Below are 12900 nucleotides of genomic sequence, written 5' to 3' on the forward strand. Positions count from 1 at the left end.
CAGTAAACCCTAAGGAACCTATTTGGTAAGCCCTAAGGTTATTGATATCAGTTAAAGAAGGGAGAATGTCTACCGAGCGAAGTTTAGTATTAACCGAGTAACAACCGAGTTTTTATAAATCGCATTGGATGGATAAAAGCATTATTTAATGAAGGATGTTGATGATCTGGAGTTGATCAAATGATTGGTTTGTCATTCAAGAAGTTTGTTGAGGATCGACGACGTGGAAAATACAGGAGGAAGATCTACAACATAGATTGAACCACAATAACCTAGCACAAGTTCCAAGGAAGGAATGCAAGTTCCAAGGTGAGGTAAAACATTTTCAGATCAAAGGATTCATTGAACCTAGTCAAGTTTGATGATCTGATGGCTAAGATTGATCATAGGAAATGTGATCAAGGAGATTAAGTGGTTCGAAATTGCTTATAAATAAGGAATTGTTGATAAACAAATGCATGCGGGCAAATATATGCATAGTGATGCTACAGGATTGTTTATCGAGCTTAGAAGCTTGAAGATCTTATTGAAGAACAGATTGAGAAGCCTAGAAAGCCCAACAAGGGACTAGATAAGTCTTATGACAAGATTGTTTTGAGAAAATAGAATCTGCTTTAGCATTTCAAATGTGAAGTTGCGGATATATTTTTACTATTGTTTATTTTGTGAGAGGAAATCTCTTAACTGAGTGGACCTAATAGTCTTATTTGTAAACCCTCTAGCAAGGTAACATTCTAGTTGAGTGTTTGAAATCCTTTGAGAAGGTCACTTATAACAAAGTGCAAGACTCTAACAAGTCTGAGGGAAATCCCTTAAGTGGGTCATATCTAGCAATGTGTTTGTAATCTTTACCAAGATTTTCTTTTAACCGAGCATACTCTAGAAGGGTATATTTCTTAGTGTGTCCAAAATCCCATAGTGGTTTTTCCTTATTTGGGTTTCCACATTAAATCTGGTGTTATATGTGTTGTGATGTTATCTATTCATAAGTTTGAATGTTTTACAGTTTTGGTTATGTATTCTGAAGTATAAGCTACCGAGGTTGAATCTGTTAAATATATTGAAGATTCAGTTTGTATGATTCACCCCCCCCTCTCATCTTATTAACTATTGGCATCAAAACTTTACAATTGGTATAAGAGCTGTGGACTCTAGAAGAAAATTTTAAAGGTACTTGAGGCAAAGATCCGAAGATGTATAAAAGGGATGCACCAAAGCTGAACAAGTCAAGTTTCTCCACATGGCAGAAAAGGATGAAGTTGCTTTTATTAGCAATTGGAGAATATGCAACATATTATCTGGAGAATGATTACATAGCACCTAGCACCAACACGATGACTGTGGAAGAGATAAAGGTAAACCAAGAACATATTCAAGCTATGATTGAAATAACATCAGCATTGACCAACTTAGAGTTTAATGACCTAGAAGGTTGTAATGATGCAAAAGCAATGTGGACCAAGCTCATATCTGTGTATGGTGGTGATGAACATGTTCAAAGAGCAAAAGTAGATAGTCTAAGAGGACAAATTGAATCCATGAGAATGAATGAATGTGAGAACATAACACAATACAGTACAAGTTTAAAGGAAATTGTCAATCAAATTAAAGGAGCAAGAGGAACTATTGAATAAAATGACATCACAAGTAAGTTGTTGAGAACCCTTCTACCTACTTATGCCATTTGAGTCTCTGCAATCAATGAATTAAGGTCTGTACCAAACATGCCAGTCTCTTTAGATGCCACTTTCAGTAAGCTACATGCATTTGAGTTAAGTAATTTTGATAACAATGGGTCTTTGGTAAATAAAGTAGAATCTGCATTCAGTTCTTTTCATATTGGTGAATCTGATGACTATAATGATAGAATGAATAAGCATTCTGAAGGAAATCACAGTGGAGCAAGTGAGAGATTTCATAAAAACATGGAAGAAGTACACAAACTATATGAGGAAATCAGAAAGCAAGAAGAGTTTGAAGCACTATTGGCTAGAAGGTTACCGAGAGGCAAAGGTAAGTATAAAGGAAAGCTACCTTTGAAATGTTTCAATTGTGATAAAATAGGACATATGGCTTCTAACTGCCCTGACAAAGAATCTGCTGAAAAGAGAGAATACCGAGAAGATAGACAGAAAGACAACCAATACAGAGGACACCGAGACTTCAGAAGGAGAGACAGAAAGACATGCCTAGTAGCTCATGAGGAATCCAACAATGATAAATCTGATCAAACTAATACAAAGGAAGTTGTTTATGTGGCTATTAAAGATGTATCAGATGAAGAAAGGTATGAAGAAAAAGCCCTAATATCTCACATAAATAAAAATGATTCTTGGATCATAGACAGTGGATGCTCACATCACATGACATGTGATAAACTCAAGTTTGTTAAATTAGAAGACTATGATGGAGGATATGTAAGATTTGGTAATGATGCACCATGTCCGGTGAAAGGTAAAGGATCTATAACACTTCTTGACAATGCTAAATGTGATGATGTATACTAGGTTGAAGGTTTGAAATACAATTTGTTGAGTGTAGCACAACTAAACAATACAAGATATTGAATAGAATTCCAGAAGGGATGTGTCAAAGTTCATGACAAACATGGAAAGTTGGCTACTACCAGGACACAAACAAAAGGTAATACATTTCATCTTGACTCAACTCAGAACAAATGTCTATATGCAAAAATAGAAGATACCTGGTTATGGCATAAAAAAATTTGTCATGTAAATTATGATAATCTGATCAAAATAAGTAAGAATCACCGAGTAAGAGGTCTACTGAGCTTGGAAAAACATGAGAATGCTATGTGTCAAGGATGCCAGATGGGTAAGATGACAAGATCGAGCTTTACAAGTAATTCCTACACTTCTAAAGGAATTTTAGAACTAGTACACACTGATCTTTGTGGTCCCATGAAAGTTCAAAGTTATTATGGTGATAAATATTTCATATTATTTGTGGGTGATTACTCAAGGATGATGTCAGTTATGTTTTTAAAAGAAAAATCAGAAGCTTTTCAAATATTTAAATGGTACAAGGCAAGAGTTGAAAATGAAACATGAAGATAGCTGAAATGTCTTAGATCTGATAGAGGAGGAGAGTTCACTTCTAATGAATTTAACTTATTCTGCAATAATCATGGTATAAAAAGGCAAGTGTCTGCACTACGAACACCTCAGCAAAATGGGATAGTTGAGAGAAGAAATAGATCAATTATAGATTGTGCCAGAACCCTGTTGATAGAAAAGAGGGTACCTCAAACATTTTGGAGAGAAGCAATCAACACTGCAATTTACACCCTGAACTGACTACAACTGAAGAAAGGAACTATGAAGACTCCATATGAAATCTGGTATGACAAGAAACCTAATGTAAGTTATTTTAAAATCTTTGGAAGTAGATCTTATGTTCACAAAGATGACAGAAATGGAAAGTTTGATCAGAAAAGTGAGGAAGGAACATTTCTTGGTTATTCTTCTAGAAGTAAAGTATTTAAATGTCTGATCAAATCATCTAACAAAATAGTAGAAAATGTAAATGTGAAAATTGATGAATTTGCAGAAAGAAATGATGTAGGAAATTCCAGAGAACCAGAAAATTATGAAGAATTTGTTTATGTTCAACCGAGAAATCCTACCGAGAAAGTTGCTGAAGAAAATGAAGATAATATCCAGTTACCGAGTGATGAAGAAGATCATACAGAGCCTACCAAGCCTGTATTAGCCAAATATGTCAGAAGAAATCATGCATCAAGTCAGATTATAGGAGATAAGGGTGATCCAGTGATGACAAGGAACAAACTGAGACAAAACACATGTCTGATATCTGAATTTGAACCGAGAATAGTAAAAGAGGCATTTAACAATGAAGATTGGGTAAATGCTATGACAGAAGAGATTGATCAAATCAAGAAGAATGAAACATGGACATTGGTCCCAAGACTAAAGGACAAAAATGTAATCAGTACAAAGTGGATTTTGAGAAACAAGCTAAATGAAAAAGGTGAGGTCATTCGGAACAAAGCAAGACTAGTTTGCAAAGGTTATGCTCAAGAAGAAGGAATAGATTATGGTGAGACTTTTGCACGTGTAGCTAGACTTGAGGGAGTAAGAACATTGTTGGCATATGCTGCTTTCAAAAATTTCAAGGTATATCAAATGGATGTTAAATATGCATTTTTCAATGGTATACTAGAAGAAGAAGTTTATATTGAATAGCTTGAAGGATTTATTGAAGACAAGAATAAAGATCAGGTATGTAAATTGAACAAAGCTTTATATGGTCTGAAACAAGCACCTAGAGCATGGTATGAAAGACTGCACTCTTATTTGATCAAGATTGGATTTATAAGGACAAGTGAAAACAACAATATGTACATGAAGAATGATGAGGGCAATGGAATACTGATCTCAGCCATATTTGTTGATGATATTATTTTTTGTGGAAATGATTCTCTATGCAAGAACTTTGGAAATGAAATGTGCAAAGAATTTGAGATGTCATTAATCGATGAGATAAAGTATTTTATAGGTTTACAAATACTGGAAATGAAAGATGAGATTTTCATTACTCAATCCAAGTACATAAAGGAAATCTTGAAGAAATTTGGAATGGAAGATTCTAAACCTGTAAGTACTCCTATGACTACTAAATATAAACTATCAAAGAATGATGAATCTGCATCTGTTGATGAGACACTTTACCAATCTATGATTGGAAAGTTGCAATATGTTGTTCACAGCAAGCCAGATATAGCACATGCAATAGGAATAGTTGCAAGATTTTTTGCAGATCCCAAAGAAACCCATATGACAGCAATCAAGAGAATTTTCATATATCTGAGAGGCACTGAAGATTATGGCTTAGTATATGAAAAGAGGAATGATTTTGATTTAAAAGTTTATACTGATGTTGATTGGGTAGGAAACATCGATGACAGGAAAAGCAAAAGTGGTGGAGCTTTCTTCTTGGGAGAAAGACTAGTAAGTTGGCTTTGCAAGAAACAAGGATGCATTTCACAGTCAACAACTGAAGCTGAATTTGTCGTTGCAGCATTGAATTGTACAAATATAGCATGGATCAAGCAACTGTTGGAAGGTATAAATGAGAAAGTTACCAAGCCAATAACTATATTATGTGATAAAACTAGTGCCATTAACATTTCAAAGAATCCATTCAAGTGCTTAATAATAAAAATGAGTGAGAACGGGAGTAGAAGTGCGGGAGCTAGGGTTTCGGCTGGTGCAGAGGAAGGGGAGGATTCAGACGACAATGAGGATGATGGCTTGGGAGCCTTAGCTATGGGCATCGATGTCGTGCTTGACCTCAATGATTCGCGATGCCCCCTTTGTTCCCTCTTTCTGGTGCATTGGATTTTGGGGTCTCTCTGAGGCGGTTGTTTGGCCTGCTGCAACTATGAGCTTAGTGGATCAGAGCTAGTGGGGATTTCTAGTGGCTTTCTCTTCCTCTCCTATCTGCTAGGTCAGTCTTGTAAAGCCTTTTTGCTCTGCTTTGGCTTGTGTCCCTTCTTTGTGCCCTTTCCCCTGTTGGGTCAAAGGATTTTGTACTTGCAGTGCTCCTTCTTTCATTTTCCTCATCTCGGGCTCAGATTTGTGGAGCTTTTCTGATGCTCTTTGGGTGGATATGCCTTGGTTTTGGGTCATTTCTTGGCACCCTTATTCTCTCTATGTGCCTGTTAAGAAGGGTTTATCTCCTATAGAGATGGAGATATCTTTCGGGAAGGAGTTGGGTGCTACTATTCTGAGGTGGCACAGAGGTTGTTCTGGTATTGTGCTACAGTTAGTGTGGTCTCTCCTTCTGAAGAAACTTTGTTATCTCCCTATTGAGGTGGGGGTTGTTTTAGTGTTGTTGGAGTTTGGTAACACTTTTTGTGGTCTCGTTTCTTCTATGTGGACCCTCGGTGCTTCCACGAATGGTTTCCTTTTGAGGGTTTTTTCTCTTACTACTCAGTCCCATGGATCTCTTCTTGAGGTGTTGTGCCTTCCTATGGAGGTGGAGTGGATGCTTGGTGTTTGGGTGGTTAAGGAGTTTTTTGGTGCTTCCTCTCATGGTTTGGAGGAACTTTCTCTTGAGGCTGGTGATTTTTTGGTTGCTGGATCTTTTCTCTCAAGCTATTTTCTGTATTCTCCTATTGAGGTGGAGAATGAGGGGGAGCTTGGTTGGATGGATTCTTTCTTGATAGGGCCTCTATTTCAGCTCAAGGTGGTTGAGGGTACCACTACAAAACCCTTTGAAATGGTTCTGGGAGTCATTTCAAAAGCTATTTCTAAGGTTAGGGAAGCCTTTCAAAATCCCTTTTCCTTGTCTTTTCTTATCTGGCTGGTTGCTGATAGTTTTCAAGGGCCCAGTCCTGATTGTGGTTATTTTTGGTAATGGGCTAGTCATGATTTTTGTTGTCTGAAGTATTTGTTTCAGGTGAAGGGAGCTAGAAACATCCCTGTTGTTTAGCTGAGGGTGTATGCCCTCATCATAGTCTGAATCTTTAGCCTAGTTGGTGTAGCCAACTTGATCTCTTTTGATTATATCTTAAGTGTTTGGCTTCTTCTTACTGCTAGTGTTTGCTGGCTTTTGTTGGCTTTTGTCGGCTCAACTTTGTTTGGGCTGCTAGTTTTCTTGGTTTATTTTCTTTGGCAGCATTGTTCTTTGGGTTCCAGATCTAGGTAAAATCTGAGGGTTTCGGGTCCCTCCAAAACCTATTGTAAGGGGTTTCGGGTCCCCTCAAAACCTGTTTTTCCATGATCAAAAACATTTCAAAGAATCCGGTAATGCACTTTAAGACAAAGCATATCTCTATAAAGTATCATTATCTCAGAGAAGAAGTTCAAGAAAAGAAAGTTGTGCTAGAATATATCAGTTCAAAGGAGCAAATAGCTGATATTTTCACAAAGCCACTGCCATGGGACACTTTTGAGTATCTCAAAAGCAAGCTAGGGGTCATACCCCTATCTTCTACTCACTGACAAAGTTTGGTGAAAGCATCAATTTGATGACTCCATATAATATTATTTATGGATTGATGTTGATTTACGCACTTTAGAAGGTTTTCTAAAGGTGTGCAGGGAATAGTGATTGGAGACAAGTTGCTCTGACCGAAACTGAGATGATACATGTGTAACACAGCAAGGAAATTACTTCACAATGGCAGAATCATGAATTAGTTTTTCCTTTTGGCATTGTTGTCAAAGGGGGAGAAGACTAAATGGAGAAGATAACAGAAAACCAATGACAGGGGGAAAAGACTTCAGGTAAAGATTTAAACTTCTCAAGGATAGAAGTCTAAACAACTATCTGAATCTGAATCGATTGGAATAAATAAAGTTGGTATTACCATTTAATTGTTGGTTTTGCCATCAATTTCAAAGGGGGAGATTGTTGGCATTACAATAGAAAGGAGATTGTTGGCATTTCAGTAAGGATATTGAGAAGGTTGTTGGAGATTGTTGATATTACTGAAGAAGGATGATTATTGTCTTAATAATATTATTTTGTCATTGATGTCAAGAAATTTATTTTTTGATTCAGTATGATGTTGCCATATCTTGAGAAGTATGTGTTGATGAGTATTAGGATGTCGGTAAGTGACACAGAAAGAATGTGATGATAAAGGGGAGAAATAATTTATTCAATGGGCAACTATTACTGAGTTAGACAATGATGAGATCATGTTGTTTTGATTGTTTTGATATCCTACATATGTTGTTGATTATAAGTTTAATATTGTATTATGTCACCGAGCAAGCAACCTAGTCAGTAAACCCTAAGGTTATCGATATCGGTTAAAGAAGGTAGAATGTCTACCGAGTGAAGTTTAGTATTAACCGAGTAACAATCGAGTTTTTATAGATCGCATTGGATGGATAAAAGCATTATTTAATGAAGGATGTTGATGAGCTAGAGTTGATCAGATGATTGGTTTGTCGTGCAATAAGTTTGTTGAGGATCGACGACATGGAAAATATAGGAGGAAGATCTACAACATAGATTGAACCGCAATAACCTAGCACAAGTTCCAGGGAAGGAATGCAAGTTCCAAGGCGAGGTAAAACATTTTTAGATCAAAGGATTCATTGAACCTAGTCAAGTTTGATGATTTGATGGCTAAGATTGATCATGGGAAATGTGATCAAGGAGATTAAGTGGTTAGAAATTGCTTATAAATAAGGAAATTTTTATAAACAAATGTATGTGGGCAAATATATGCACAGTGATGCTACAGGATTGTTTACCAAGCTCAAAAACTTTAAGATCTTATTGAAGAATAGATTGAGAAGCCCAACAAGCCCAACAAGGGACTAGATAACTCTTATAACAAGATTGTTTGGAGCAAATAGAATCTGCTTTAGCATTTCAGATGTGAAGTTGCAAATATATTTTTATTGTTGTTTATTTTGTAAGTGACAGGAAATCTCTTAACCGAGTGGACCTAACAGTCTTATTTGTAAACGCTCTAGAAAGGTAACATTCTAGTTGAGTGTTTGAAATCCTTTGACAAGGTCACTTCTAACAAAGTGCAAGACTCTAACAAGTCTGAGGGAAATCCCTTAAGCGGGTCAAATCTAGCAATGTGTTTGTAATCTTTAACAGGATTTTCTTTTAACCGAGCATACTCTAGAAGGGTATATTTCTTAGTGGGTCCGAAATCCAAAAGTGGTTTTTCCTTATTTGGGTTTCCATGTTAAATCTGGTGTGATATGTGTTGTCATGTTATCTATTCATAAGTTTGAATGTTTTATAGTTTTGGTTATGTATTCTGAAGTATAAGCTACCGAGGTTGAATCTGTTGAATATATTGAAGATTAAGTTTGTATGATTCACCCCCCTGCTCTCATCTTATTAGCTATTGGCATTAGAACTTTACAGGTGGTACAACATTTGGTCAGAATGGCATTTGAGAGAGCATTTATGTATTTTATTACATTGTCATTTTGGATTGTGTCTCGGATAGCTCTTGGTAGCCAATATTTTAGACATCTTTGTATTTTGATACATGTATTTTGTTGCGATATGATATGAAGTGATATATGAGGAGATCCCATATTTTGTGATGACATGCATGTTGATGATATGTATGGATTTATGTAGGATGATGATCTATGCTTTATGCTTAGATGGATACTTGTACTTGCTATATGTAGGTGTTGATGAAATGATTCCTATATGCATGTTATGTTTGATTTATATGATGTCTATATGCATTTTTGATGAATGTGGTGCCAATATGTGGATGCGGGTTTATATATGCATGATTTGTTGGTGAAATTCTTTATGTATGTAATGCCATGATGATTATGTATGCATAATGAAATGATGCTAATGATGATATAGATAGTACTTTTGTTTTATGCTGATGAGATGATGATATGCAGTGATGTTTTATTATTTTGAATGATTGATTTATGTAAATGCATTTAGATGGTTTAAACTGAATGCAATATGGATAGACAAATGTAAAATACAAATGTTTATGCGATGATATCTAAATTAATGTATGTAAAATGTATAAACAGATGTCGAGACAAATTTTTTTGTTTGTGATAATTCTAAATGTTATAAGATATGATTAAGTGAAATAATAATGTGATGATAATGCAACTCATGGGTAATGAATAATTTCATCTTACTGCAATTAAAAAGGATAATGAATGCATTATAATGAATCTTAAATGAAATTGTTGTAAGATGAAATGAATGAGTATATTCTCACACTAAATGGATAGATGAATGCACTTTTAACTAATGGATAAATAAATAAATGTATGCAACTAAGGAAATCTAAACAAATGCCTGGTAATTAAATGTAAATGATGATGAATGATGAGTTTAAATGATACTATATGAATACATAGTAATGGTTAATAATGATAATATGTAATAATGAGAAATTCATGCAAATGAATCTATCTGATTTCACAAGGATGAAATGATACTAATGCAAGTAAATGATAATGAACTATATGTATTCAAATGCAACTAAATTATATTAAATGCACTCTAATGAATATCTAAGAATGAAATTATTTAAACACAACTAAATGAAATGAGATGATGATGTGTTCATGATAGATGAATGCAAGGTTGTTTAGACTTTGCATGATGCACTGGTGATGTATGAGAGAACTCTGTCATGATTGTATCCAAGATCAATTTGTGTCTCATTTTTAAAAACTTGTTCACACTTGCATACAAAACCATGAATATGAATAATGAATGATCAAATGGATGGGTGATATGCAACGGAATGCAATATAAACAAATGAGATGGAATTATGATCCATAGTGCTTTATTTTCATCATTGAGCATGGTAGTATCAATCTTGGATGAGGCAGTAGGAACCAAGGATGGAGCATTGTACTTGCAAGCAAGCAGCATAAATAAAGAATAAAGAATATGGACCTCCATAATGGTTCATGCTCATATGGTCTAGGTATATGCTGTAGTTAACAAGCCATAATGATCCATCATTATATTTTGCATAAGATCACGTAGCTTAGTGAATTTCCCACGTAGACACCATTAGTACATGCCCCAAAACTTCATTTGAATAATTCATAGAAGACATACAAACAAAACGATACTTAGGAACAATCCCGGCGACTCTAATCACTTGTGGATATCACGGAGTAGCATAGCAGCCTGATATAAATGAATAAATGACAAACAAACTGACCAAGTACTTGATAGCTTAAACTGAATTTTCTTGTCAAAGAAAAACATTATTTTTGTCTTTGTTTTGGTAAGGAAGGATGCATCCTTGTTTAAGACAGTTGTGGGTACCTGCGTTGATTGTTTAGTTCGTGTGATAAGTGATCATTGTTAGAGTATCCCAAAATGTTTGTTTGGTATCGGCTTGGATGCGTATGTACAATGCGTTGCCATGTTTTTTATTGAATTTTGATGGTTTTTTATGCTTTTTGGATTTTGTGAGTGTTTTTGAATGTTTTTGGTATTTTGTGAGACAGTTTTTGAATGAATAACCCAATGAATCACAAGTAATGCAGAATCCACTTCCATCAATAGGTTAAGGTCAGTGCCCCCAGTTTGGACATGTAATAAAAAAGTGGGTCGCTAGACACATGAAGTATTGTCCTTGATTGCAGATCAAATAACAAGCCAAGGTTTTGACTGATGGATGTGTGGATGCAATGAATGTGATCGCAACAAGTTTGAAAGACAATGGAGCCATAGCCTTTATGAGTGGCATTTTTTTGCTAGGTTTTCACCATCGCACTTACCCAAGGTGCCACCAGAGTGGTTGTTCACTATTTGGATGCATAATTTGTCTTTACTATTTTGATTTTTTTATATTTTATTTAGGACATTTATCTGAGTGTTTTTGGTGTTTTTCTGATATGCATTGGAGCCTGATGCTCTGTACAGCTTTATGTATAAAATAGTTTGAGGTGCATGCTCTTGATCAGATCTGCTAGCGGTTCTCCTTCTGAAATAGCCAATGGATATGCCTCGGACCCAAATACAGCAGTGATAACATATGGATCCAGCCAGTTTGATTCAAACTTTCCCTAATGTTCTCTGTTGGGTTGGTTATGAGGATTCTCTCAAAGAACAAAATCACCTACCTCAAATGTATGAGGTCTAACTCGATGATTATAGCTTCTGCTCATGCACTACTGATAGGCTTTGAGATGATTGTATGCAACTTGTCGCCTTTCGTCAAGTAGCTCTAAATCTTGGAGACATGATACTCTATATGCTTCATCATCTATTAGATTATGCAAGTAAACCCATAGAGATGGTATCTCGACCTCAATAGGTAAGATAGCTTCTACTCCATAGACTAGTGAATAGGGATTTGAGCCTGTAGGGGTTTGAATACTAGTTCAATATGCCCATAGTGCTGGATTTAATTGAACATGCCAATCACGACCAGCATCATTGACTATCTTCTTGAGGATTCTCAATATGTTCTTGTTTGATGCTTCAGCCTGACCATTGCCTTGTGGGTAATAAGGATTGGAAAAGCAGTGTTGGATGTGAAACTTCTCACAGAGCTCACAAATATCTTGATTTTTGAAAGGAAGCTCGTTATCTATGATGATGGACATGGGCACCATACCGACAAATGATGTAATTAAGGATGAATGAGGAGATCTACTTGTCGGTGACTTGGGTAAGTGGAACAACTTCAATCCACTTTGTGAAATATTCAGTAGTAGTAATAATGAATTTGTGGTCATTGGATAAAGATGGATGGATTTTACCCACAAGGTCAAGTCCCCATTGATAAAAGGGCCATGGTGTTGTGATTGGTTTCAATTCTTGTGCTGGTGCATGTATCAAGTCTCCATGAACTTGGCATTTCTTGCATTTTCTGATAGAATAATAGGATTCTTTTTCCATGGATGGCCAATAGTATCCAGCACATATGATCTTCTTGGATAGTGAAGGACTGCTTGCATGAGTTCCACAAATTCCTTCATGTACCTCTTCCAAGGCCTTTGTTATCTCATCCTGTTCCAGACATCAAAGGAGAGTACCATCAAGACTATGTCGGTATAGGGTTTCAACAATGATGGTATATCGAGCGGTTTGGCGAATGAAGGTTTTATGTTGGTTATTCGATTGGTTAGGAGGAAGTGTGTGATCACAGAGATAGGTGTAGAACTCACCGTAACATGGGGATTCGGAACTAACAAGGCGACATATCATCTCAGATTCAGGGATATCATAAGCGGGAATCCAAAGTTGTTCTACCAAAAACTCATAGTGTGTTGAATTCTATGGAAGATCTAGGAGAGATGTAATGGTATCCATAGAATCAGCAACCCGATTCTGATCTCTGGGTATCTGCTCAAAGGTGATAGTAGTAAATGATGCCTTTGAACTGTCCACCATTTTTTTGTACGACATGA

The sequence above is a fragment of the Cryptomeria japonica genome, chromosome 4, assembly GCF_030272615.1.
Source record: "Cryptomeria japonica chromosome 4, Sugi_1.0, whole genome shotgun sequence".
Classification (NCBI taxonomy): domain Eukaryota; kingdom Viridiplantae; phylum Streptophyta; class Pinopsida; order Cupressales; family Cupressaceae; genus Cryptomeria; species Cryptomeria japonica.